Source organism: Camelus ferus, chromosome 8, assembly GCF_009834535.1.
Source record: "Camelus ferus isolate YT-003-E chromosome 8, BCGSAC_Cfer_1.0, whole genome shotgun sequence".
NCBI classification, from domain to species: Eukaryota; Metazoa; Chordata; class Mammalia; order Artiodactyla; family Camelidae; genus Camelus; species Camelus ferus.
In genome coordinates this window covers 41,734,583-41,758,624 of record NC_045703.1, presented here as the reverse complement: position 1 = coordinate 41,758,624, position 24,042 = coordinate 41,734,583, and the positions used below count along the sequence as shown (strand labels likewise).

At 39.1% G+C, this 24,042-nt stretch overlaps 1 long non-coding RNA gene across 2 annotated transcripts in view; it reads left to right on the top strand.

Moving 5' to 3' along the window:
• The window catches only part of LOC116665380, a 162,721-nt gene extending 140,835 nt beyond the window's left edge, over positions 1-21,886 (top strand). Inside the window, exons 4-6 of one of the 2 annotated variants that reach the window (XR_004321974.1) lie at positions 3,828-3,961; positions 6,692-6,908; positions 20,908-21,886. This is a non-coding gene — a long non-coding RNA (uncharacterized LOC116665380). The remainder of the gene's footprint in view (positions 1-3,827; positions 3,962-6,691; positions 6,909-20,907) is intronic. The other variant, XR_004321973.1, reaches the window with a different exon arrangement.
• Positions 21,887-24,042: the final 2,156 nt, after the last annotated feature.

Sequence of the window (24,042 nt, the reverse complement as noted above, 5' to 3'; positions counted from 1 at the left end):
AGAAATTAACACAACATTGTAAACTGACCATACCTCAATAAAAAAAATTTAAAATTAATTAATTGATTAATTTTTTAAAGACGAATCCTTGTGGGCATGGTCTAAGGAGAGTTAGAACACGTAAGTCTCCTTTCCCATATCTCTGGGGATATTGATAGATGTTTTACCTACTTGTTGCGTTGTTTGGAGGTGTGCTCTGTAGTGAGTCCATTCATTTTAAGTGAGCTAAGATGCTAATTGCATTATCTCTTTTAGTGTTGCTTTCATACTTATTTCATGGGTTTACTTTCTGCCTTCTCCCTTTTCTTTTTATTTATTTATTTTTTAAAAATTCTGCCTTCTCATTTTTAGCCTTTAAAGAATTTCAATAAAAATAAACTGTAATGTCTTCAGCATAACGTTTTGCTGAATAAAATGTTCTGGCCCTCCTCAGTCTGTTAAAAAAAATACATAACGAAATTTATTTATATATAAAAGGAAGCAAAAATAGGGGATGACTTCACCTTGAAACAAAAGTAATTTCACCCAGAAAAGTTCGTATGTAATTCTTGCTATAAAAAGATGATTTTTTTTTGGATGTGGAAATAAGATACTTCTAACATTTGAAATCTGGCTTTAGACCCGTATTTCTTGAGTGCTAAAATACGTTTTTGAAATAATTTAGTGGAATCTCCTGATTTTATAGGTGATAAAAATGAGGACCAGAGAGGCAGTGACTTGCACAAGATCACCAGATGTTTAATACCAGAGCCAGAATTAGGAATCGGATGTCACAGTCAATCCCCCTTTCATATGTGCCACATTATTAGAAGACTTGAATCTTCTATGACAGACAGAAAGAATTTCTAATCTTGGGAAATTATCTTGGGAAGTTTAATTCATGAGAGAAATTTAAAAAATGAAAGGTCAACCTATATCTACACTGGGCAAAAATATGAGACCCTATGGATGTGTTGTTCTGAGGGGATATATATATATATATATATATATATACCTGAGGGAGGTCAGAATTTTCTCCCTGAGGCAAATTTGTATTCAACAAATGTTTATGAAAAAAGTCAATAGGCTAAACTCATTGGTGATTACTAAGGATTCATCTTAAACCTCTTTTTCAGCCTAATGGACTGCATACTTTTCTTTGTTCTACCTATAGCCATCCAGTGTCCTCGCATAAGAAAAAATCTTAATTTGTCGAGGTCTCAGGGAACACTCAAATACCCGGCTCTCTATATTAGTTTCCTTGGTTGCTATAACAAATTACTACAAACTGAGTGGCTTAAGGCAACAGCAATTTATTCTCACAGTTCTGGAAACTGGTAGTCTAAAAGTCAAAGTGTTGGCAGGGCAGTGCTCCCTCCAAAGCCTCCTGGGTAGATTCTGTTCTTTTTGTTGCTCAGTTTCTGGTGCGTGTTAGCTCACTCCAATGTCTGCCTCTGCTTTTACATCACCTTCTCCAAGTTGTCTCTGTGTCCTCTCCTCTTCTGTTTCTTATAAAGATGGCTGATGCTGCAGGATGATCTCAAGATGTTTAATTACATCTGCAAAGACCTTTTTTTCCCCAAATAAGGTCACATTCATAGGTTTGAGGGATTAGGGTGTGGCTGTATCTTTCTGGGAGGACACCACTATAGTTACCTTTCCTCAGACAGCACAGTAAACTGTGCAAACTTGCTGTTCCACAGCTAGGCTGGCCCACTGTCCCGGTTTTCCCTGCGTGCAAATTCCTGGCAGTGGAGTTTTCAGTGCTAGAACAAGAGGAAGGAGCAACCCAGGTAACCCGGGTTGGCTGGTGACCCTACAACAAAACGAAGACTGTGTGACCAACATCAGCACCCTGGAGGCTTGGAAGCTCCTGCTGTGAGATATCAGTGCAGGAGAAAGCAAAACTCTGAGAAGGGGGATTGGCCCTGAGGTGCCCCTTCTCCTTCTGACCTCCGATTTGACAGCTGTGATGAAGTGAGTCAGAGGCTTCTGCTGCAAGGAGAGACCTTAGAGAGCAGTTCTGTCTGTCAGAGCCACTCTCCAGACTTCATTTCTGCTCATCTCATTACCTGTAGCAACCCTGCCTTCTCCTCAGGGGCTGGTGTCTCTGAAAGCAGGTGTGACAGAAGCAGATGGCTGGTTACGTTTTAGCGACCTGGCCAGTGAGGCCTCAGCAAGGTGTTGCTTGATTCACAATGATTCACATTGTGCTAAAATGCCCTGTCTTTTTCTCCCACCTCCTCCCTCATTAACCGCCCCTTCAGCCTCCTCAGAGCAGAGTCAAGAGGAGCAGTGAGGAAAGCTGGGGCTTTGATCTCCTAAATGGCTGTGTCCCTTTTTCTGTGCACTTGGGCCAGAGGTCACTGGGTGAGGAGCAGCAGAGCTGACCTCGGCCGGGGCCCACATGTCTCCTTTGAAGAGTTCATCGCAGCCAAGGACGAGGAAAGAGGTCTGGCGTTTGCTGGCTGTGGAGCTGTCTGGGAGCCGCCGCCCTCCACCTTGTTCTAATGACTCTGGTCTTGAGAGAACAAGATAATCCCACCTTCAAACCAACTTTATGAGCTTCTGGCTCTGCTCATAGCCTGTTCCAGCCTGAAGCTTCACGGAGATGGGACTGTCTCTGGCTGCAATTTTAACCCTAGTTTACTCCCCTTGCTGAAAAAGATAAGATTCTTTTGTGGGAAAACAGCTGCTTTGGATCAAGTTAGAGGCAGTAAATTAACAAACAGAAGTAACATGAATGAAATGAGGGGATCAGGACACGATCCTGAGGATGAAATGATCACACTTTCTGCTTTTGTCAGAGTGATTGCATTTTTCATTTATACTCATTTTGTAGTTTTTCATGATTCAACATTTTAATCACCTAATCCAATACTTTACAAAAATCTTTTGATCGTGGTCACAGGTAATTGTGATGGTTTAAAAAAATTCTATGCAATAATTTTTTTTGAAAGCAAGATTTAAAAAACAAAGTTCCTGAGAACTAATTTCCATCCATTCATTCTTCATTCATTCACTTCATCCTGATGGACGTATCGTTTTTGGGAGTGTCGCGCTTTGTGTGCTTTTCTCAGTGGCTGCTTTCTGTATTACAATGTGCATGTGCAATTGACCAGAGTCCACTGATATCAGCTTATTTTTCACTTGACATGTTATTACTTCAAGTGAAGTATAGAAAGCTTACTTTTATTTTAGTCGCTTTACCTCCCTACTTTTTAAATATAATTGTCTTTATTTCATTTTCATGCATTGATCCTCACATCAGATGGTTTTATGATTTTTGCTTCAAACATCAAATATAATATAAAAAACTAATGAGAAGGGTAGTCTATTGTGTTTACCCATTTTACCTTTTACCCATTTCTGTGTTCTATTTTTCCTTCTGAAATTACAAGTCTTCTGTTATCATTTCCTTTCTGTACAGAGAACTTTCTTTAGCCATTCTTTTTAAAGGTAAGTTTGCAAGCAATAAATTTTCTTAGTTTTTCTTCACTTCAAAATATGTTTGTTTCCCCTTTGTTATTGAAGAGTATTTTCCCTGGACATAGAATCTGCAGTTGACAGGTTTTTTCTTTTTTTCCCAGTACTAACATGTCATTATTTTTCTGGTTCCTTTAAGGCTTCTTCTCAGTTTTCAGAAGTTTAATTATGATATGTCTTGTGTAGATTTCTTTGGGTTTATTCTATTTGGGGTTTAGTCTCTTGATTGTATAAGTTTATGTCTTTCTGCAAATTTGGGAAGATTTCAGTCATTATTTCTTGGAATATGTTTTCTGCCCTTCTCTCTCCTCTCCCTCTGGGACTCGATGATATAACTCAGCTCTTTTTTCATTGTTCTACAGGTTCCTGAGACGCTGTTCACTTTCCTACCCCATTCCAGTTCTCTCTCTATTGTTTAGAATGGATCAGTAATATTGATCTGTCCTCAAATTCACTGCTTTTATCCTCTGTCATCTCTACTGTACTATGGAACTTAGTAAGTTTTTTATTTCTGTTATTTTTAGGTTTTTTTACTCTTTATAGTTTCTATTTATTTGCTGAGATTTTGTGTATTTTTCATGTTTCAATAGAATTAATAATTGTTTGTTGAAGCATTTTTATGATGGCTCCTTTAAAATCCTTGTCAAAAAATTTCAGCATCTGATTCCTTTCTGTATTGCCATCTATTGAGTGTTTTTTCTCATTCAAGTTGTGATTCTCCTCATTCTGGTATGACCAGTGGGTTAGGGTTTTGGGTTTTTGTTTTTTTTTTTTCTTTTTGGTATCACAGAATTTTTGATATTATATTATGAAGCTCGCTATTCTATTTAATTTCTTTATTTAGCAGGAAGTCTCAGTTGAGATGTAGAGCTTGAGGGCTGGGTGAGTGTATATGTTGAACTTCATGCTGGAATTCACTGACGTCATTCCAGCAGAGTGGAGCACTCATTCATATTGCCTTGCTGCAGATAGGAGGCGTGGCCCTTTAGTTTTCCTTTGTTCCACTGACACTTTCCAGAAGAAAGAGGGGCATTGTCCTATTGTTTCTAAGTCTAGGTGTAAACTCATCTCCCCTGGGCCCTGTTGACCCAGAGAAGAGAATGCAGGGTAAGTGGGGAGGAGGAGACAGCATTCCTCCCGTCACCCCTGCATCCTTCTTTCTGGTGCCTCCTGACAACTCTTACCACTTCACTGGTGCTGGTTTGGAGTGGAGGCTCAGCTCTTCACTGAACCCACTGATGGAGGGATAAATGAGGAACCAGAGAGTGGACCAGCCTTACTTTGCCCTTTTTCATTCTGACTCATTGATGCCAGGTAGGGAATGGAATATTAGCTTACTGCTCAGCCTGACCAACACTTCCTGGCAAGGACATCAGATGTCCCATTCGTTCAAATATTCAAGTAGAATTTATTGAACATCAATGTTTCCCAGACATTAAAAAAAATGCATAAGATTAGTAAAGACTCAAGACAAAGCTGCATCTCTTCCTTTGTGGACCTTGCAGTCTAGTGAGTGAGATAAAAATTAAAGAAATAAATGTCTAAATACTTAAATCAGGTAAAGGTACCAAAGGGACTTACAAAGGGGAGGTAGAGAAGTTTTCACAGAGGAAGTAATATTTTAATTAAATATTGGGTAAGTAGGGGTTGGCTTGATGAAGGATGTTTTAGGGAAAAGGAAAGAATAGTCGGTACAAAGGTTATGAATTAGGAAGGACTTCGCACCAGGGCAAATTGTTAAATAGAACTATGATACAAGCTACATACTGTATATGTAAATTAAGTTTTTCTAGTAGTCATAATGGGAAAGTAAAAGAGAGCAAATGAAGTTAATCTTAATGATACATTTTATTTAACTTCAAATGTCCCCTCATATTATCATTTTAGGATATGGTCAGCATAAAAAATTATAAAATATTTTATATTCTTGTTTTCATACCAAGTCTTTGAAATTTGATGTGTCTTTTACACTTCTAGCATATCTTGGTTTGGACTAGCCATGTTGCAAGTGCTCAATAGCCACACGTAGCTAGTGGCTACTATATTGGACAGCACATTTCTGGAGTATAATAGGTCTTAACTGAGTGATGGATGTTGAGAGTTCAGGCTAAAATCAGGGCTAGAATCATAAGTCCTGTGTTACTGGGGTGGTTGGACATGGAAGAGACTGGACATGGGGAGACTTGGGCAAGGCAGTTACACCGTGCCAGATGAGAGGTGGTTAGGCAGTGAGGACAAAGACCAAAGAGTAGTTTGAAAGGAGGGATATTTTAAAGAGAATTGTCTGAATCCACAAGATTCAGAGCCTGATCTGTTGCGGTGATAGCTTAGAGTTTTGGGATGAGCATATCTCCAATCAGTGCTGGGAACACAGGAGTAGGAGCAGGTTGGAGTAAGAGGGATGTTTGTTTTAGACAAACTAAGACTAAAGTGCCCATAAGACATCTTGTTAACTAAGACCTCTGGCAGAGAGAGATGATAATTAATGTTCATTCCAGGGAGTCAGCGCAGACATGGCAGAGAGGAGGCCTCCATACTGGACCACTTCTCCACATGTCCTTAGTTTAGTACCAATTACCCAGGAGGCAGGGAATGAGAACTGACTCCAAAAATATCATCTTCATGAAACAACAAAAATGAATCAACCACGTGAAAAACAACATTGAAAGAGACTAGAGAATCTTTTTTTTTTTTTAAGTCTAACTACAAAATAGCTGTTGATGTAACTGGCAGTAGTTTTAGGAGCATAAAGAAAGCTAGCTCACTTCTCAAAGTTTTTTTCCAGCCCATGAGTAAGACGGCTGATGCCAAAGAGGTTGTGTGGCCAGCCCCTGCGTGAGGCTTTTCTTCTATTTTCCAGCAGTGGTAGCTTTTCCAACATTCCCTGCTGATTTGCTCATTCATGACCCTGCCTCAACTTAGTTACAGTTCACCAGCTGAGCTGAGCAGCCAGAGATACAGGGAACACCATGCAGCCTTGACTATTTAGGAGAAAAAGCAGATTAGAAAAATTAATGTGGGGTTCTGAACGCAGAGCTCCCATTGCAACCCAGGAGCTCACAGGGCAGGAACTACACATCCTCTGTTATTGGCGTTGCTTAGGACAGGAGCCAGGAAGTAGTAACAGCGTACATTAGGAAGCACTTCCTAGTATCAGACCCTAGGAGCTCCCCAAACACTGTCACATTTCATTCTCACAACACCGTTTCAATTTTCTGCTTTTTAGTGACAAAGAAATTGAAGTTCAAAAAGTTGGGTACCTTGCCATTGGTCATGGAGCCGGAAAGTGTCAGAAACTCAGATTTCTGAACCAAGGTTAAGCAGGCACCCAAGCCCTCACTCTTCATTGCTGCCCTGGATTCGATAAACCTGTTTGGGGAAGGCTCACCACTTAACAGCAAGCATCACAGCATGAGGAGCTCTTGTGTAACCACTGCTTGAGGGTACGTTGCCATGCACCACATGATGATGTGGGCAAAGGCATTTAGAAAACTTGTATGTTCTGTGGTTTGACTTCCAGGATGAAGAGTCTTGGGAAAAATAGTAAATGGGTGTGTAAGGGGGGCTGAATGTTGGATAAAAACTGGTATCCTGGTTGATGAAATGTAAGAGACATTGACACACATTGGCTGAAAGATGTATTTTGGAACAATGCAATGTAGTACCAACTGAAATATTCTTCCACTGACCAGCAAGGAAAAAATATATCCTTCCTATCCTCTGGGAGAAGGAAGTCAAACAGCTGGAAAAGGTAAGAAAACTGAGAATGGGGCACTTGATTTGGAAACCTGGTTAAAGAATTGCAACCAGTTCCAAGGGGAGGGCCCTGAAGGACAATCATAGCTATATGACCTTGGTAAGTTACTTAACCAACCTAAGGGCCAAATCCCTTACTTGTAAAATGGGGAGAGTAACACTGACCCTGTGTGGTTGTTGCTGGGATTAAATGAGATACTGTACTTGAACCATTGGTTACAATGAAGTGAGTCCCCTTCACTCCTGCCTTTCCTCTGTCTTTCCCTTCCTTTGTTGAGCAGTTCTCAGGTACTGTAGTCCAGAACTCTCATGGTCATTACTGTTTGAAATTTTCCATTTTGAATACACATGTCCCTATTCAGTTAGAATCTTGTTGATTTGGTATGAGGAACCTCTGGTTTACAATCAGACTAATTAATGGTAACACCCAGTTCCAGTTTTTCAAGCCAAAAACCTTGAGGTCATCCATGACTTACCTCTCTCTCAAACGCCACATCCCAAATTAACAGATCTTGTTGGTTTTATTGTCCAGATCTATTCAGAATCTGACCACCTACCACCTCTCATCACTTCTACTGCGTACAGCCTGGTGATCACCACCATCTTTTATTTGGAATAATGCAACTGATTCTTAATCGGTCTCTCTGTCCACTTTGCTCCCTTTTGGTCTGGCCATTCTCAACATGGCAGCTAGCGGTACTTTTTACCTTTTGTGTATAATTCATATCATATCAGGTACAACTCTCCTATGTGTCCCCATCTCACACAGAGTAAAAGCCAAAGTCCTTACAATGATCTGCCAGGCCCTATACAGTCTGGCTCCCTTGTTACTTCTCTGATGTCACCTTTTACTACTGCTGTCCTCACCACCATTCAGTTCCAGCTACACTGGACTTGTATTCCTGGAGCGTAAATGGGCACTCTCCTGTCTCAGGGTATTGGCATTTGCAGTTTCTTCTGCTTAGAATGCTCTGTGTGGCTTATTCCCTAATCTTTTAAGTCTGGCCTCCAAAAGCACTTTCTCAGTGAGGCTGTCCCTGACTACACTATTAAAAATGACAATATTCCACTCTCTATTCTTCTCTTAAAGTATTTATTACTCTCTGATAGTCTACTGTATTTTGTTGAACCCTAAATGCTGTCACTGAAGGTTTGTATTATTACTTTATGGCCCTCTATAAAGAAAAAAAACACCAAATAAAATACAATACGTCTCACCATCATTTAAAAATGAATGCTATTATGTAAACTCCATGAGACCAAAGATTTAGGTGTGTCTGATCATTGTCTAGAAGATCTGGCCCCTAGCTGGTCCTCGATGCATAGTTATTGAATGAATGTGTAAGACTTGTCTCCTGCCAGAAAGTAACCAGGGTGATAAGACATAGACATTTAAAAATAGGCATTGAGTAACGAAGGTCAGTTCAGTAGCTGTGCCCCAAGCCCATGTGCTGTGAACCTCAAGGGAAAGGCACAGAATGTTCTTGCTAAAGCTTTCATTTTAATTACAAACATATTGTGTAGCTAAACCTGATATGTGTTAATACATAGCAACAAGACCCACCTCCATTCTTCCCATCCCAGGACCAAAGAACATTTAAAGAGGAAAAGGAGAGATTTAGGAGTAGATTAAGGATTCATTTTCTCCCGTACTATACAGCACAAACTTTTTTTTGCTCATGTGCCCACACTTGACCTCTTGTTTCCCTCTTTCACCCTGGACCTCTATAACAGCTCCTTGACAAGGGCATCTAATCATTTCTAGCATGCGACAACATTTGGTTCACATTCCCTTATCAGCATTACCTTTTATTCTGTCCTATTTGCCCCACCTCCACCTTAAGGGAGACCCAGAATGGACCACAGAGATCAGTGACACGTCCACCACTTCTTCAAACACTTCATGTCGAAAATCTTTCAGAGATGAGATTATGGGATCCTAGACCTGGAAAATAACTGTCATCAAGACCTTTACATCTGTTAAAGGAATTCATTCCAATGACATTGCTTGGCCCTAAATTTATTGCTAAAATTTACACACACACACACGTTGGGCTCTTTTTTATACATTTAAAATAAAATTAATCTAAACTTACTTATTTCCATTGGGCAATTACAAATCAGTTTATTTAAATAATTTGAGAACTCCAATTTGATTTCTCTCAAAAGCATGTACATAAGGAGGTTTTGGTTAGATCTTTGAAAAGTTGGTTTTCTGCCTTTGAAAAATGTGTGGATAGCATTTAGTAATTTTAAATATGTTACATATATTCAATGTATTTTCACCATATACAATGCATATTCAGTAATCTGAAATTAAGTTATATCTAGTATATATTTTGTTACTTCCATTAGCTTTATCTTGTTAATGTTCAGGGTAACAAATCCAACTAAAACGAAACATTAACCATGGCTTTTAATTTTCACTTAAAAGGGAACTGTAAGCTGCTGAAAATGTTGTCTTTTAAAATCAGAATGACTTCCAGATTTCTATAGTACTTCTGGCTACAAGAATAGTTTTAAGTATGTCAAATTATGGTACTGGGAGGAATAAATTTGAAATTTCTATCTTTTTACTGACTTTTAAAGACTTTCTTTATGATTCATCTAATAATTATCACTTCTTTGAAAGTTGAGCTATTTTCTAAAGCTAACATGTAAATGCATGTAATTCCATGTTAGCGTTCCCTGTGATCCATGATCCTTAATCAGAGTGAGTGTTAGGAAGATTCCTCACATATATTGTCAATTAATCTACAACAAAGAAGGCAAAACTATACAATGGGGAAAAGACAGCCTCCTCAATAAATAGTATTGAGAAAACTAGAGGGTTACTTGCAAAATAATAAAACCGGAATATTTTTCTTGTACCATATACAAAAAATACTCAAAATGAATTAAAGACTTAAATGTAACACCTGAAACCCTAAAACTCCTGGAAGAATACAAAGGCACTACACTCTTTGACATCAGTCTTAGCAATATGTTTTTGGACCTGTCTTCTCAGGCAAGGGCAACAAAAGCAAAAATAAACAAATGAGAATATGTCAGACTAAAAAGCTTTTGCACAGTGAAGGAAACCATTCACAAAACAAAAAAGCAACCTACTGAATGAAAGAAGACATTTGCAAATGATACATCCACTAAGGGATTAATATCCAAATTACATAAGTCACACAGCTCAATATCAAAAAAACCAAACAACCCAGTTAAAAAATGGACAGAGGATCTGAATAGACATTTCAAGGAAGATGTACAAATGGCCAATAGATACATGAAAAAATGCTCAATATCACTAATCATCTGGAAAATGCTAATCAAAACCACGATGAGATGTGACCTCATACCTGTTAGAATGGCCATCATCAAAAAGACAAGAGATAATAACTGGTTAGGATGGGGAGGAAAGGAAACCCTTGTGCACTATTGGTGGAAGTATAAATTGGTGCAGCCACTGTGAAAAACAGTATGAAATGTTCTTCAAAAAATTAGAAATGGAACTACCATACAACCAAGCAGTCCTACTTCTGGATACTCACCTGAAGAAAACAAAAGCACTAATTCAAAAAGATATATGCATCCTACGTTCATTGTAGCATTATTTACAAGAGCCAAGGTACGGAAGCAATGTAAATGTCCACTGATGGATGAATAAAGAAGTGATTTACTCAGCCATGAAAAATAATGGCATCTTGTGAATGGCCACAACTTAGATGGACCTAGAGGGCATTATGCTAAATGAAATGTCAGTCAGGAAAAGACAAATACTGTATGATCTTACTTATATGTGCAATCTAAAACATAAAACAAATGAGCAAACAAAACAAAACAGATTCAGACACTGAAAGCAAACTGGTAGTTGCTAGAGGCAGGCTGGGGCTGGTGGCTGAGTGAAACAGGTGAAGGGGATTAATAAGAGGTACACGCTTTCAGGTATAAAATAAGTCAGTCACCGGGATGCAATATACAGCCTAAGGAATATAGTCACAATAATACTATAAGAATTTTTCATAGTGACAAATGGGCTAGGCTTATTGAGGTGATTATTTCATAATGCATTTGATTATCAAATCACTATGCTGTATACCCCAAACTCATATAATATTGTATATCAACTATACTTTAATAAAAATTTATGTTTCTCTTCTGCAAAGACTTACAGATACACTTTCCTGAAAGTTTTAAATTACCACAGATTGTCTTCTTTTTACATTAGAATTAAATAGCATTATCTATTACACAACATCTATTTCTTTTCTAAAAGAATTTTCTAAAACTTGGCACTTTTATTTTCCTAGAAGTCATAAGAAAATATTTTATTTGCATACTAGATACATTTACAGAGTGAATGTATTTTAAGCAACAATGTTTTATCTATTTATAAGTAATTTAACTATAAAATACAGGACTCTTCAAGGTAGCTTAAGAAGGAAAACCATTTTCAAATTAAAATGTCAAATATTGATGCTATAAAGCCCGAATATAATTACCAACATAGAAAGTCATGAAAGCATGTGTAAGAATCCGCCTCCAAAGGAAAACTCCATGAAGTTACTATTATTTTCAGCAAAAAGGTAAAAAGACACACCGATCACTATATTACTAAATATCCAATTGCAATTCTTAGAACAACATATTAGGTAGCAAATTATGGTTGGTACACATGCTTTATCTTTTCAGTTTCTTAACTATGTGTATTGGTAACACCTTGCTCTCCATAATATTTATACAATTTCTATTGATTGACTAGAAAAGGTCTACAAATTCTATAAATACAAATCTATCAAGATTTTGATGACATAAACTAAAGATTAGAAACAAAACGCAATTTGAAATTAATTACTTTTCATTCAAAATAGTTATATAATCTATAACCATAAATTTAATAGCTATGTAGCTTATGAAAACATGTCACTGATATGGAGTCTTATTAATTATTGTCTAACTTAATTTTTGCATGTATTGTAGCACATTTAAAAATTCAACTGTCAAATATAGTTACATTTTAGTGATAGAGTTACATATTTTAAAAACTCTTTAATCTTTACTGTTAGTGGGTTTTCTGGGGTTTGCTCTTTTTCACTTTCTGTGAGATAATGAGTTCTTTCTAATTAATATAGCACTAATGGAATCTTTTTAAATTAACATTTTTATTGTGAAATAATTCACAAGCCATACAATTCATTCATTTAAAGTGTACGATTCAGTGGTTTTAGTATATTCACTGACTTGGGCAACTATTACCATAATCAATTTTAAAACACTTTCATCACTCCAAAAAGGAAACTGTACCCATTTGCAATCTCTCCTTGTTTTCCCCCATTCTTCCTAGCCCTAGACAATCACTGATTTGCTTTATGTCTCTGTGAATTTGCCCATTCTGAACTTTTCTTATAAATGGAATCATATACAATGTGGCCTTTTGTGACTGGTTTCTCTCACTTGATACAGGATTTCCAAGATTCACCTATGCTGCAGTATTCATCAACACTTCATTCCTTTCACTGCGGAATAATTATTGTATGGATATATCACATTTTGTTTAGCTGTTCATCAGTTGATGGACATTTGGATTATTTCCACTTTTTGTCCATTGTTAATACAGCTAAGATGAGTATTTGTTGTGTCGACATGCTTTTATTTCTTTTGGGTTTATTCCTAAAAGTGGGATTGCTGGGTCATATGGTAACTTTAATGCCAACTCTAATGGTAATTCTTACAATTTTGAGGAACTGTCAGTCTATTTTTCCAAAGTGGCTGCTCCATTTTCCATTCCCACCAGTGGTGAATGACGGTTCCAAAAATTTCCTTTATATCCTCAACAACATTTGTTATTGTCTGTCTTTTTAATTATAGTCATCTTAGTGGGTATGAAGTGGTATCTTACTTTTGGTTTTGATTTACATTTCCCTGATGGCCACTAATCCAATTTTAGTCTAAACCAGAAAGGCATGCTTTTCAACAACCAGAATACATTTTCTAGAATTTCAAACTTTTTTTCCCAGAAAATATATATACGTTAAATGTGTTCATATATATGCTATCTATTCCACTTAATTCTCAAAGTGTGAAGGTTGGGTTGGTGGACGAGGAGATTGTCAGACCAAGTTCTCATTTCTCTCTCTTATGAACATGTTAATTTTTATCCTATACTCAATCCTAGAACATAAAATTTTTGGAGGCTTAATAAGAGGAGTAACTAATATTGTTTGGTTCTGTGTCAGTTCTTCACGTACATTGATTCCTTTAATTCTTACCACATTGCTGGAGCAGGTGTCACCATTCTCATCTGGCGGTGACAGAGTGATGTAATTTGGCTAAGTCTACCCATCTAGTAAGGGCTGGAGTAGACATTCAAACCAGGGTCTGCCAGACTCCAAAGCCTGCGTTCATCATCACTGCCCCCTCTTAACCCTTAAATATTGTTGCTCAATTGGGAATGTCATTTGATACAGGCCTGGAGTATTCTTTTCAAGTCCTGTGTAATTATTGCTCAAGGAAGTCTTCAAACAATATCCCACAGTGTGGTGTTTCCTACATGCAATGCTTAACTGATAACTTGCACATACTCTGGACCTAAGTCTGTATAAAATACTTTGAAAAAAATTAAAACTGCTGTTTATTGAGCTCTTACCATGTGCTAAATACTATACTAGGTCCTTGATATATATATATATATATAATTTCTTTAAACATGCATGCAAGCTCATTAAATAGTCCTGAAACAATTTACTACCTAGTTGGAGAGATGAGACATATATTTGAGTGCATAAAATAACATTAAAAAAGAGGCAAATAACAATACAGAGCACCCTTAAGCAGCATGTAATTAATTTCCAAGTGAATCATATAAACAATATGTGCAAAGTGTTTGGAAGGGGTTGTGAACTCAGTGGGCTGGACTGAACAACCGTGGACTCATTGAAGGTGATTATCTGACAGAATTAAATAGTAAAGTTTACTTCCATCTGCTAAACTACAGAAGATGAGATCTAGAAACGCCTTTAAGAAGTGACTGTTTAGTTTGCTCATAGGTGGAACATCTCATTTAGCACCTTGGTAACGTGGTAATAGTTTAGCACTCAAACATTTTTATTATTGTTACATTATTATGAACATGATTATTTACATTGCTTAATTTGATCGTCTCGCCATTCAGGTGTGAAAAGCAGACCTAGGAGTGTTATCTCTATTTTCTAACAAGAGCCTGTAGCTCTGGTTACTTAATGATTTGCTTCTGGTCACACAGTAAAGGAGAGGCCTGGAAGTCTCTCATGTTATTTCTGGTGCTAATGCTTCTCCTTAGAAAGAACCAGAATCCGTAGTAGAGGCCATGCTCTGTCCTCTGCTGGAGTCCTAATTTCCATATTGACACTGGAACATTATCTTGGAAATAAATATAGCATAATCTTTGTTTTATGAATAGATAAGTAGTCCTAAAGATGAAAACTCAGGAAATAAGTAAATAAGTTGGTCACTAATGGCAACCCTTGAGCCCCCAGCTTTGTGGAGGATGGACTTGTCAGTTCCTTTCTGTCCAAGGTCAGGTGAGTGAGTAGCTGTTGGCCACTTCCCCAGAGAATGCTCATTGGTTTAACTGAGTAGCACAGAGTGCTGATAGATTATCAGCCACCCAACCCTCATTTCCCCAACCCCAGTCAGATGTGATCAGAACCTCCAAACATTTGCAGATGGGTCCAGTTTGAAGTTATTCTCCTGCCCTGAGTCCTGGGCTTGCCATTGTTGAATTCAGTAAGTAGATGTTTAAGATTTATTGATTTCTCTCTGGGTCTATAACCAGGGGCAGGAAGCCTGGGGCTGGTGGTGGGAGTTGAGTTGGGTAGAGGCAAGTAACAAAGGCTTTCAAGACAGGAAGTAGGGCTGGCAAAGCGTTCTGGACTTTCTAATGAGCAGGGTCTAAAAAGGATGAATTTCAGTTTGAACAACACTCATTCTCACTGTCATCCCAGCAGCAGACTCCTGTGATGGAAAGTAACCGTGCCAAGATCCCAGCGTGCAGGGAAAGATGCCGCTCTGGATCTACTGTCAAGAAGGCTCCCCCTCACCAGTCCTCAGTCAGGCTCCAGCTGATGTCTCTAGGAAGCAATCTGAATCATGAGGAAAATCTGAAGGCATAGCAATAGTTTAATTAACTAAATGTGAGAGTCAGGAGAACATAACTCGTTGTCTTTTAAATTTTCTTTAGATACGAATTAGGATTATTTTTTCAAAGAGGTGCTTGGAGGGCTTGTAAAAGTCAGCAGATGCTTTTTTTTTTCAGCTTTTCTCTTCTTTCAGATCATAGCCATCTTATGCACAGGGTAAGATTCTAGATATAGTCTGGAAGAGCAGTGTGTGTAGGTGAAGAGCATTGCAGCTAACTGCAAGCCTTGGGCAAGCTGCCAAACTCTCTGGCTCTCAGTTTCCTTATCTGTAAGATGGGGCAGTAGTAGCAGCTTAGCTAGTAGCGCCGTGGGAGGAATGAAGGGTGAGTACAAGTAAGCACTTGGAACAGGGCCTGGCTCAGAGGACGTGCTCCGCACACTTTAGCTGCTCTTAAGTCTTAAACAACAACAACAACAATTTTTTTTTACTATTTAAATTTTTCATATATTTAAAATGATTACTTCTTTAACATATTCTTATAGCTATTATAACATTTATTTAGACTTGCTTGTCTTTCTGTTTAATTTCAGCCAAGAAATAAGTTGAATTTTATGGGCTTCTTAGGGGCGTGCATTGTATAAACAAAGCAAAATTTTATGTTTAAATTATATTTCTAAAGAGTTGACGTCGTATTTTAGAGTGTTTCGCACCATCTGCTTTATTTATATAACTGAACTACAACTACCACTTTCCTCTCTGTGTAAAATGATTCATTTCATTAATTTCAACGTATATACTGTGTTTCCAGAAATGTGCCCATCGCGGAATGTGAGGAACACTTACGGTGAGGCTGCCTGTGGTCAGGGCCTCTGGTGGCAATCCTAAACCTTGTCTCCAGTCACCCAGCAATAGTGAAGCAGCAGCTGCTCCTCTTCCAGGATTCTTGTCTCCAATATCTTATGTTTACAGCTCTACTTACATTGCTGCTAATTTGGAAGAACGGCTGGGGTGGGGTTTCTGAGTTAATTAGCTTCCTTGGATGATCTGAAGCCCCTGGCAGCAGCTAGCGAGCCGTGGCAGATTCATGGACAGCAGCGGGCTCAGAGAGGCCAAGAAAAAAATAGAAAAGCCTCCACCGCTTTTCCTTTTTTTGGGGTTGGGGGAGGTGTAGTGGTGGGTAAAATATACGCAACATGAAATTTACCATTTTAACCATGTTCCAGTGTATCGCTCTGTGGCATTGAGTACATTCACTTAATGACATACAGCAAGGTGTGCAGCACAATGATTTGACTCACATACATCATGAAATGATCATCACAGTAAGTTTAGTGAACATTCATCTCATTTAGATAAAAAAATCAAAGAATTGGAAAAAATATTTTTTCTTGTGATGAGAACTAAGGACTTACTCTTTTAACAACTTTCGCATATAATGAACAGCGGTGTTAATTTATACTTACCATGTTATACATTACATCCCTAGTACCTATTTATCTTACAACTGATTTTATTTTATTTTATGATTATAGTCAGTTACAATTATGTGTATGTTTAATATACATGTATTTATATATAAATTATTTATGTACCATATGTTTATTTATATGATATCATATTTATTTATATATGTAACATATAGAGAGAATAAATTGGGGAGACTCTGTATGTCAAGATATGTAGATAGATAGGTAGGTAGATACAGATATAGATACATACATCAAGAAACAAACACTTTGATTTCCCCCCCAGTTTTATTGAGATATAATTGACATTCGTATGTAATAAGTTTACAGTGTCCAACATAATGACTTGATTTATGTATATATTGTGAAATGATTACACAGTAAGTTTAATTAACACCCAAGAACCAAACACTTGGATTATAATTTCACTTCCAGGGAATTATTTTAAGCAGATGATCAGATACAGATGAACACATTAAGATGATCACAGTATTTATAATAGCTAAATCATAGACAGTTTAAATAAATGTCCAGTACTGGAAAGTGATATATTACAAGTGATTGATTTGAGGTAATATTACATTGCAATTAAGATATGTAATAAAGGATTTCCATGACATGTAAAGGCACTGTTAAATGAGAAATGAAGAGGTTAATTTTTCTATGTGGTATAACCTCAGCCATGTAAAACCATGCACAGAAAAAAGGCTGGTTCTATCTGAACGTGGGAATCTGAGTTCCTATATCCAGATTCCCACATCCAAATCAATGGAATTTCTTTTTTTTTTTTTTTCATACACTGAGCTCCACTTTATGAGAAAGAAAGAAATCAAAAGAAACTAAGTTAGTGTGAAGAATTTGCTTAACACTGCCCATCCCAGGATAGGTCTGTGGGGAATGAGTTTATTCTTCCCCAACTTTTAAAAACCACATGTTTAATGATGACCCTGAGGCACATAACATTCTGAGGCACTGCTGAATCAGGCATGGTTTTGCTCAGTATGGTTTTAATACTAGGTAAGCATGCTGTCTTCTAATGTTTTGAAACTGGTGGTCTATGTATGTATGGGACCTACACAACTCTGTACATAGAAGATCCAATTAATAGAACACTGTATTCTCCTGCTTTTATGGACAATCTGGGGCTTACAACTCTGTGGCTGCAAGTTTATTCACTTAAGGAATTACGTTTTTATTAATAATTATTTAATTAGTGGCTCTTACTTGGTTCCACACAGTCCCCTATGTGAGAAGGTCTACATCTGAATGATGATGATAAAGTGTTTCCAAGTTTCTCTAGGCAACATAAAATACCATTTCATGCCAACTTAAAGGATAATTTGCACCATGTACATTAGCATATGGGGCAATGAAAAAGGAGACAGACCCCCACCAATGTATTTCACACAGGCCACTGTATCTTCCCCACAAGCCTCTCCTGTGACAGAACCTTCCAGTGCTACCAACAGAAGACTGGCGTCTCTCCGGGAAGTGAAAGGCTCCTTTGAGCTGCCAGATGTTTTGAGTTGATGCTGATATGTTAAAGGTTTTGCAAAGCGGCCCAGGGCTTTGCTTGTACATGTGCCTTTGGCGCTGTTTCTGAAGACTACCCCACCATGGCCATTCTGGGTATTTTAACAGTTTCATTTGCAATTTGGGATACAGATTTTGGTCTAGGATCAAATATGAGCTCTGAATTGAAGACTAACATTTAAATCAGCCACCAAAAATGCTTTCCTTCAAAGTGGGTCAAAAATGGCAACTAAATTTTGTACCATTCCTTTTTGGGTCCCCTTAGGCAGGACTCCCTAAACTTTGTAGATCCAAGTATTTCAAGAATCCATTTTTCCAACTGTTGAACTGACAGGAGGTGCCAGATTATTTCAAGTGACTCTCATTCACCCTGTAGGTTTCCTGGGTTTTGTCCCTTTGACCCTTGAACTGCAATGGAGTGGATGTATCATTTGGGGTCGATGCTAGACTCGAACCAAGACAACAGTGGTCCTTGTTCTAATATCTGGGAGGGAGATGCTTTCAGTGAAGTTTGTCAGATGGCAAGCATTTTGCTGAATATCTGATGAAAAACATGTTAGTTCCAGACTGCAGGAATGAGCTTAGAGAGAAATGATGGAGGTTTTTATGTTTGAGCTGGAAGGATGTAGGTCCCAGAATCACAGAATGGACAGTAGATGGCTTTATGCTTAGTAGATTATTGAATAAATAAAGGAATGTGTACATGATATGAGAAAAACAATGAAAAAATAATGCCTAGATGGGCAATTTCCATGATACAAATGGATAGCTCGAGAAAATTGAGACTGTAGAAGTGTTTGGAGAGGGGTTAGATTTAAATGCAGCAGGTGTGAGAAGATTAGAAGCAGGTCTTAAAGGAACTAAACCGAGTCTGCTTTTGGAGTATCTGTTGGTAGGAACAGAAGGATCTATTTGTTTCAACCTAACAATGCAACTCAATGCACAGGACAAAGGATTATGATTATGCTCTGATTATGCTCCAACTGTTCCAGTCATGAGCATAAGAATGCTCACCTACACAGCAAATTCCAGCCTGCTGATGAATTGTTTTCATGGATTCTTACAAACTCATCCTACCATTTGTCAAAATGTAGCTTTCCCATACAGAAATTAAAACAGTCTCTTTCAAAGGTTTCCATTACATTTATCTTTTTTTTTTTATGATTTCATTTATTTATTTATTTTCTAAGTATTTATCAAGGATCTGTTCCATCCCAGACTCTGTGATTAGTGCTAGGAATGCAAAAAAAGACAGGGCCCCTGATTCCGAGAAGCCTGGTGTTCAGGGACTAATTACAATACACTGTTCCCAGAACATCTCTGTTGTACTTTTTATTTTGATGACCTAATTTGAACTATATGAGCACAGAGACTGGATCTCATATATATTTGATTCCCTGGCATCTGGGACACATTCTATATGCTTAAGTAAATTTATTGAATTTATTTTAATTGAGTAAAATGCTTATAATGGATATAGACGTAGGATCCAGGAATTATTTTTTGCTCATATTGTTACAGAACTTTTGTATTTTGGAAAAAAATACTGCATGCACTGAGTCCAAATCAGTGGAGACCTGATTCCAAAATGTCATATTTTGGAAAAGAAAATTATTTAAAGGGCATAGTGTTATATAATGGGAAGAGCTTGGAGTTTGTACTTGGAAGATCTGGATTTCGTTGTGTGTAAGGAACATCTTTTCTTAGACCCAGTTTCCTCATCTCTAAAAGCAGCATATAAAGAAAATTTAACTCAGGACTTTTAAAATGAGATTAGATAATAAATGTGAAAATCGTCTTGTTAACTGTAAAGCTAGATGAAATGTTGACAGTGAATCAAGAAGTCAATCAGATACAAAAGGCTATTGGGCGTTGTGGAGTCAATTATTACTCTTTTTCTGTCCTGTTAATCATCTCCTCGGGGAAATACCCTTTCTCCATTCCATGTGACTATGCTGTGCCCCTGCCTTGATCTCAGATGGGGACATGTGACTGTGGCTAGACCAGACAGTTTCTGTCTCCTGGGAACTGGGACCATGTGCAGACAGACACCCAGGTAATGAAGGCCACTGGCATGGCAGCAGTGTCTGAGGGAGCCCACCAGCTCCTGTGTAGAACATCCTTGCTGCCCTTTCTCAGGCTTGGATGTTTAGCCTTTCCTTCCAATCTGTGAACTGCCCCACAGTTTTTCAGAAAACTCCTTTCTTTTGCTTGAGTCATAGCTTTTGTTTCTTGCCACTGAAAATATTAATTGATAAAGGCTCTCTCCCAGATCAATTTTAGTGAATTTTAAGTAATATTGATTGAGTGAGTCCTTGTATATTCACTGCATGCACACTCCCTGAGATATGAGCTGTGCTTTCTGATTTTGAGAAGCTCAGGCCCCAGTCTACCCCATGTTTCCCAGGCCATCCCGACTGGGGCTGGAAACAGTGTCTCCACCACCGCTCCACCTCAGCACTTCTCTCTGGAAGCCCATGACTGGCAGATCGTGTGGCAGTCCCTCAGAGAGCCTCACAGGTAGTCTGCGGGAGTCCCCTTGCCACTCCTTGGTGTTCACTGTTCTTTTCTCCTGTTCCAGCTACTCCGGTGTGAATTCTTTCACTGCCATTGCCCCGAAAGGCAGCGGTGCTGGCGGTGCCTTCTCAAAACCGTTGAGCTCTGGAGCCATGGCCCTGCAACATGCGGTCGCATGTGAAGTGTGGTGATGATTCCGGTTTGACTACCATCCGGTGTCAAGTTCCCATTCGAGCTCCTGAGATCAAGCCCTGGGAATTCCACTGTGGGGGAGACGCCGTGGAAGACTTAGACTCCCACCGCTTATCAGAGGGTGTGCTGGGGCTTGGAGAGACAGAGAGGGATAGATTGGGGGTGTAGGAAATGGGAAAGTAAAGATGCTGAGGTGATAATGAGTAAGACTTTTTAAGAGCACTAAGAATAGACAATCCTGGGTGAAGCACAAGGATGTGGCTTAGCTGGGAATAGGTGTGTGAGACTGATGTCCTCAGCCTTTGGGATGACCTGGAGGGGACTGGAGCTCTGAGAGCAGCCACCTCCAGCTGTGACCAGCTCTGACCATCTACCCTAAAGTGCCAGGCAAATATTATCATTTTCAAGATGTGCCATGAATAACAAAGGTTGGGAAGCACTGCTCCAAGACTAGCGGAAGATGAGACGGGAAATGTAGCATGACGCCCTACTGCAAGGAAGTGAGTGCCGGGGTAAAGAATTTGGTGTTTCCTGGAGGACAGGGAAGAACTGCTGAAGGATTCTGATTGACACAAGATTAGCCTTGTCACAGAGCTATGAAGTCTTAGACCCAGGAATGACTCCAATAAAAATTATTTAATTCACTCATTCTCAGCCTTAGAGGAGGTGGGATTGGTCAGGACATAATAGTGTCACTTGGATACTTTTTCAAAAAAATGTCCACTTCTCTCCCTTTGCAGACTCTGTACATCTGATGGGGACCATGTGGAGGGATGGCATCTGTACGTTTAGAGTTTTCTCCAGGTAAACTAGTCTGGTTCCTGCTGATTAAACGCAGAGTTTTGTTTTGTTTTGTTTTGTTTTCAGATATGTGAATCAACCAATACCCTGGTAACCCGCTCATCTTTCCTATTCCTAAGGGTGCTGTGATCAGTAAGTCACCATCACATTCCTTCAGGTCTGCACTCTGGTCACCTCTCCCTGTCTCTGCAGCCTACTATGGTACTTCCTCCCTCCTAGTCTCCACAGCAGGATTCCATTACTGCCATTGAAATCAGAACCCAGCTCCACAGCAGCATCCCCTAGCCCCCATCTCTGGCAGATAGACAGCCCTGCATCCCTGCAGAGCCTCCTATAGTAGAGTTTTCTCCTACCACGGCATTTCTGAGATGGAGGAGCATCATACAGGTTTTCTAAAGTAGGGGTGAGGCAGAACAGGGGTGGAGAAGTGTTGGGCACTTTGCATATAATGGATCTACTTCAACACTCCCACCTCTCTAAACTTTTGGAGTTCTTATTCTTCCAAGGGCAGTTGTGATATTTCAGCCTCATTTACTGGTTCAATTAACTAGCTAAGGAAACTGTTCTGCAGAGGTTCTCAACCTTGGTGCCTATTGGAAACATCTGGGACAATTTAAAAATTGCTGATTTTGGCCAAAAGGAAGACAGCCGAAGGGGAGTCCAATAATACCATCCACAGGTGTCAGCCTCCTGGATTTAGGCAGTGGGGCACAGGGAAAGTAAGTGGCAGATTGAGCCACTCTGATATGAAACTGAGACCCCTGCTTCACTTCATTTACCACTTAATCTAGTTCAGCCTTCAAGTCAACCTTTTCTATAACTCAACCAAAGATCTGTCAGCGGCAGAGCCAGTACTAAAAGCAGGGATTTCCACCACATCGACGGGACGTTAGGCTGATAAATCTGGACATACCATAGAAAGTAGACTGAGAGGTACGTTTGTGAGTTTATCTCTGTGTGTTGAGAGTGGTTGTAGGGGGATTCTGGAGCCTTGGGAAGCAGTTCAGAGCTTGTTGCAAGAACCTAGGTTTGAAACTATAGAACACAGGACCAGGGTGAAGGCAGCAGGAGTAGAAATGAAGGAATGGATCGTGGAAATGTTTGAAAGGAAGAGTTGCTTGATTTCTTGAGTGACAGGAAAGAGGAGTGAAGGGTTTACCAAAGGTGACGAAAGCCTGGAGGGGAGCCTATTTAGATTATATATGGGAAAGGTAAACTCTGAATTAGACGTGTTAGTTATTCCAACTGAAGCACGGAGGGAAGGACTAGGGTTCTGAAAGGACAGAGAAACAGAGTCAGACAAACTGGCTCACCCCTGGAGCAAGCGCCCTCCGGCGCACCGACTGTGGCAGGGGCTGTGTGTGCTGCTCCGTCTCTCGCCCTTTCACCTGTTGGCACCACTTGTGGCACCAGTCCCCCTCTGGAAGGACACGTGGCTGGGGCTGAGGTGACGCGAACGACACAAAGCTGACTGGCTCCCCTCGGCCAGTCTGTGCTGACAACCTTAATGGTATTGGATGTGGTATTGGATGCTGGAGTCTCAATTCTGCCACCAATGTCTAGGTGACCTTAGGCACATCCAGCATCTCCTGGAGACTTGAAGCCTTGACTCTGAGTCGGGGCAATAAATATTTGCCACCTTTTGATTGTTATTTTAAACTTTCTAATCAAGAAAATGAACTTGTTACAACAGTGATTCAGGGTGAAATAAAGAAAATATTGGCATCTCCTTTCCCAGCCCAGGACGTAGGGAAGTTTCAGCTTTTTACATGAATAGTACAAATCAACTAAAAGAGGAATCTATTAAGCTGTGAGAGACTGGCTCCATGAAGGGAGAGCATCCCTGGTGTAAGAGGAAGTGGTAACTGCGATAAAATGCGTTTCCCTTCCTGAGAGGCTTAAAGAAACAAGAAATGTTTTCTGTTTCTAAGGTGTGCTTAGAAAACTGTTTTTATATAGATATAAGCTATTTCACCAGATGAAGCATTCCTGGATATTTTAAGATCCTCTGGAATTGTCAAAAAGCAGGGACATTTTAGGTTTGTTATTTGGGAAGACTTCTTCCCTGTAAGACTTATCATTTTATAATGACTGTTCTCAAGGGACAGGTTGGAAAGTCCAAATTTTGTACTACTTAGAAGCTGTACTAGCCTTTATATTCAAAATTTGAATGTGAAGGCATTTCCTGTCTGCAGCAGGATTAAAA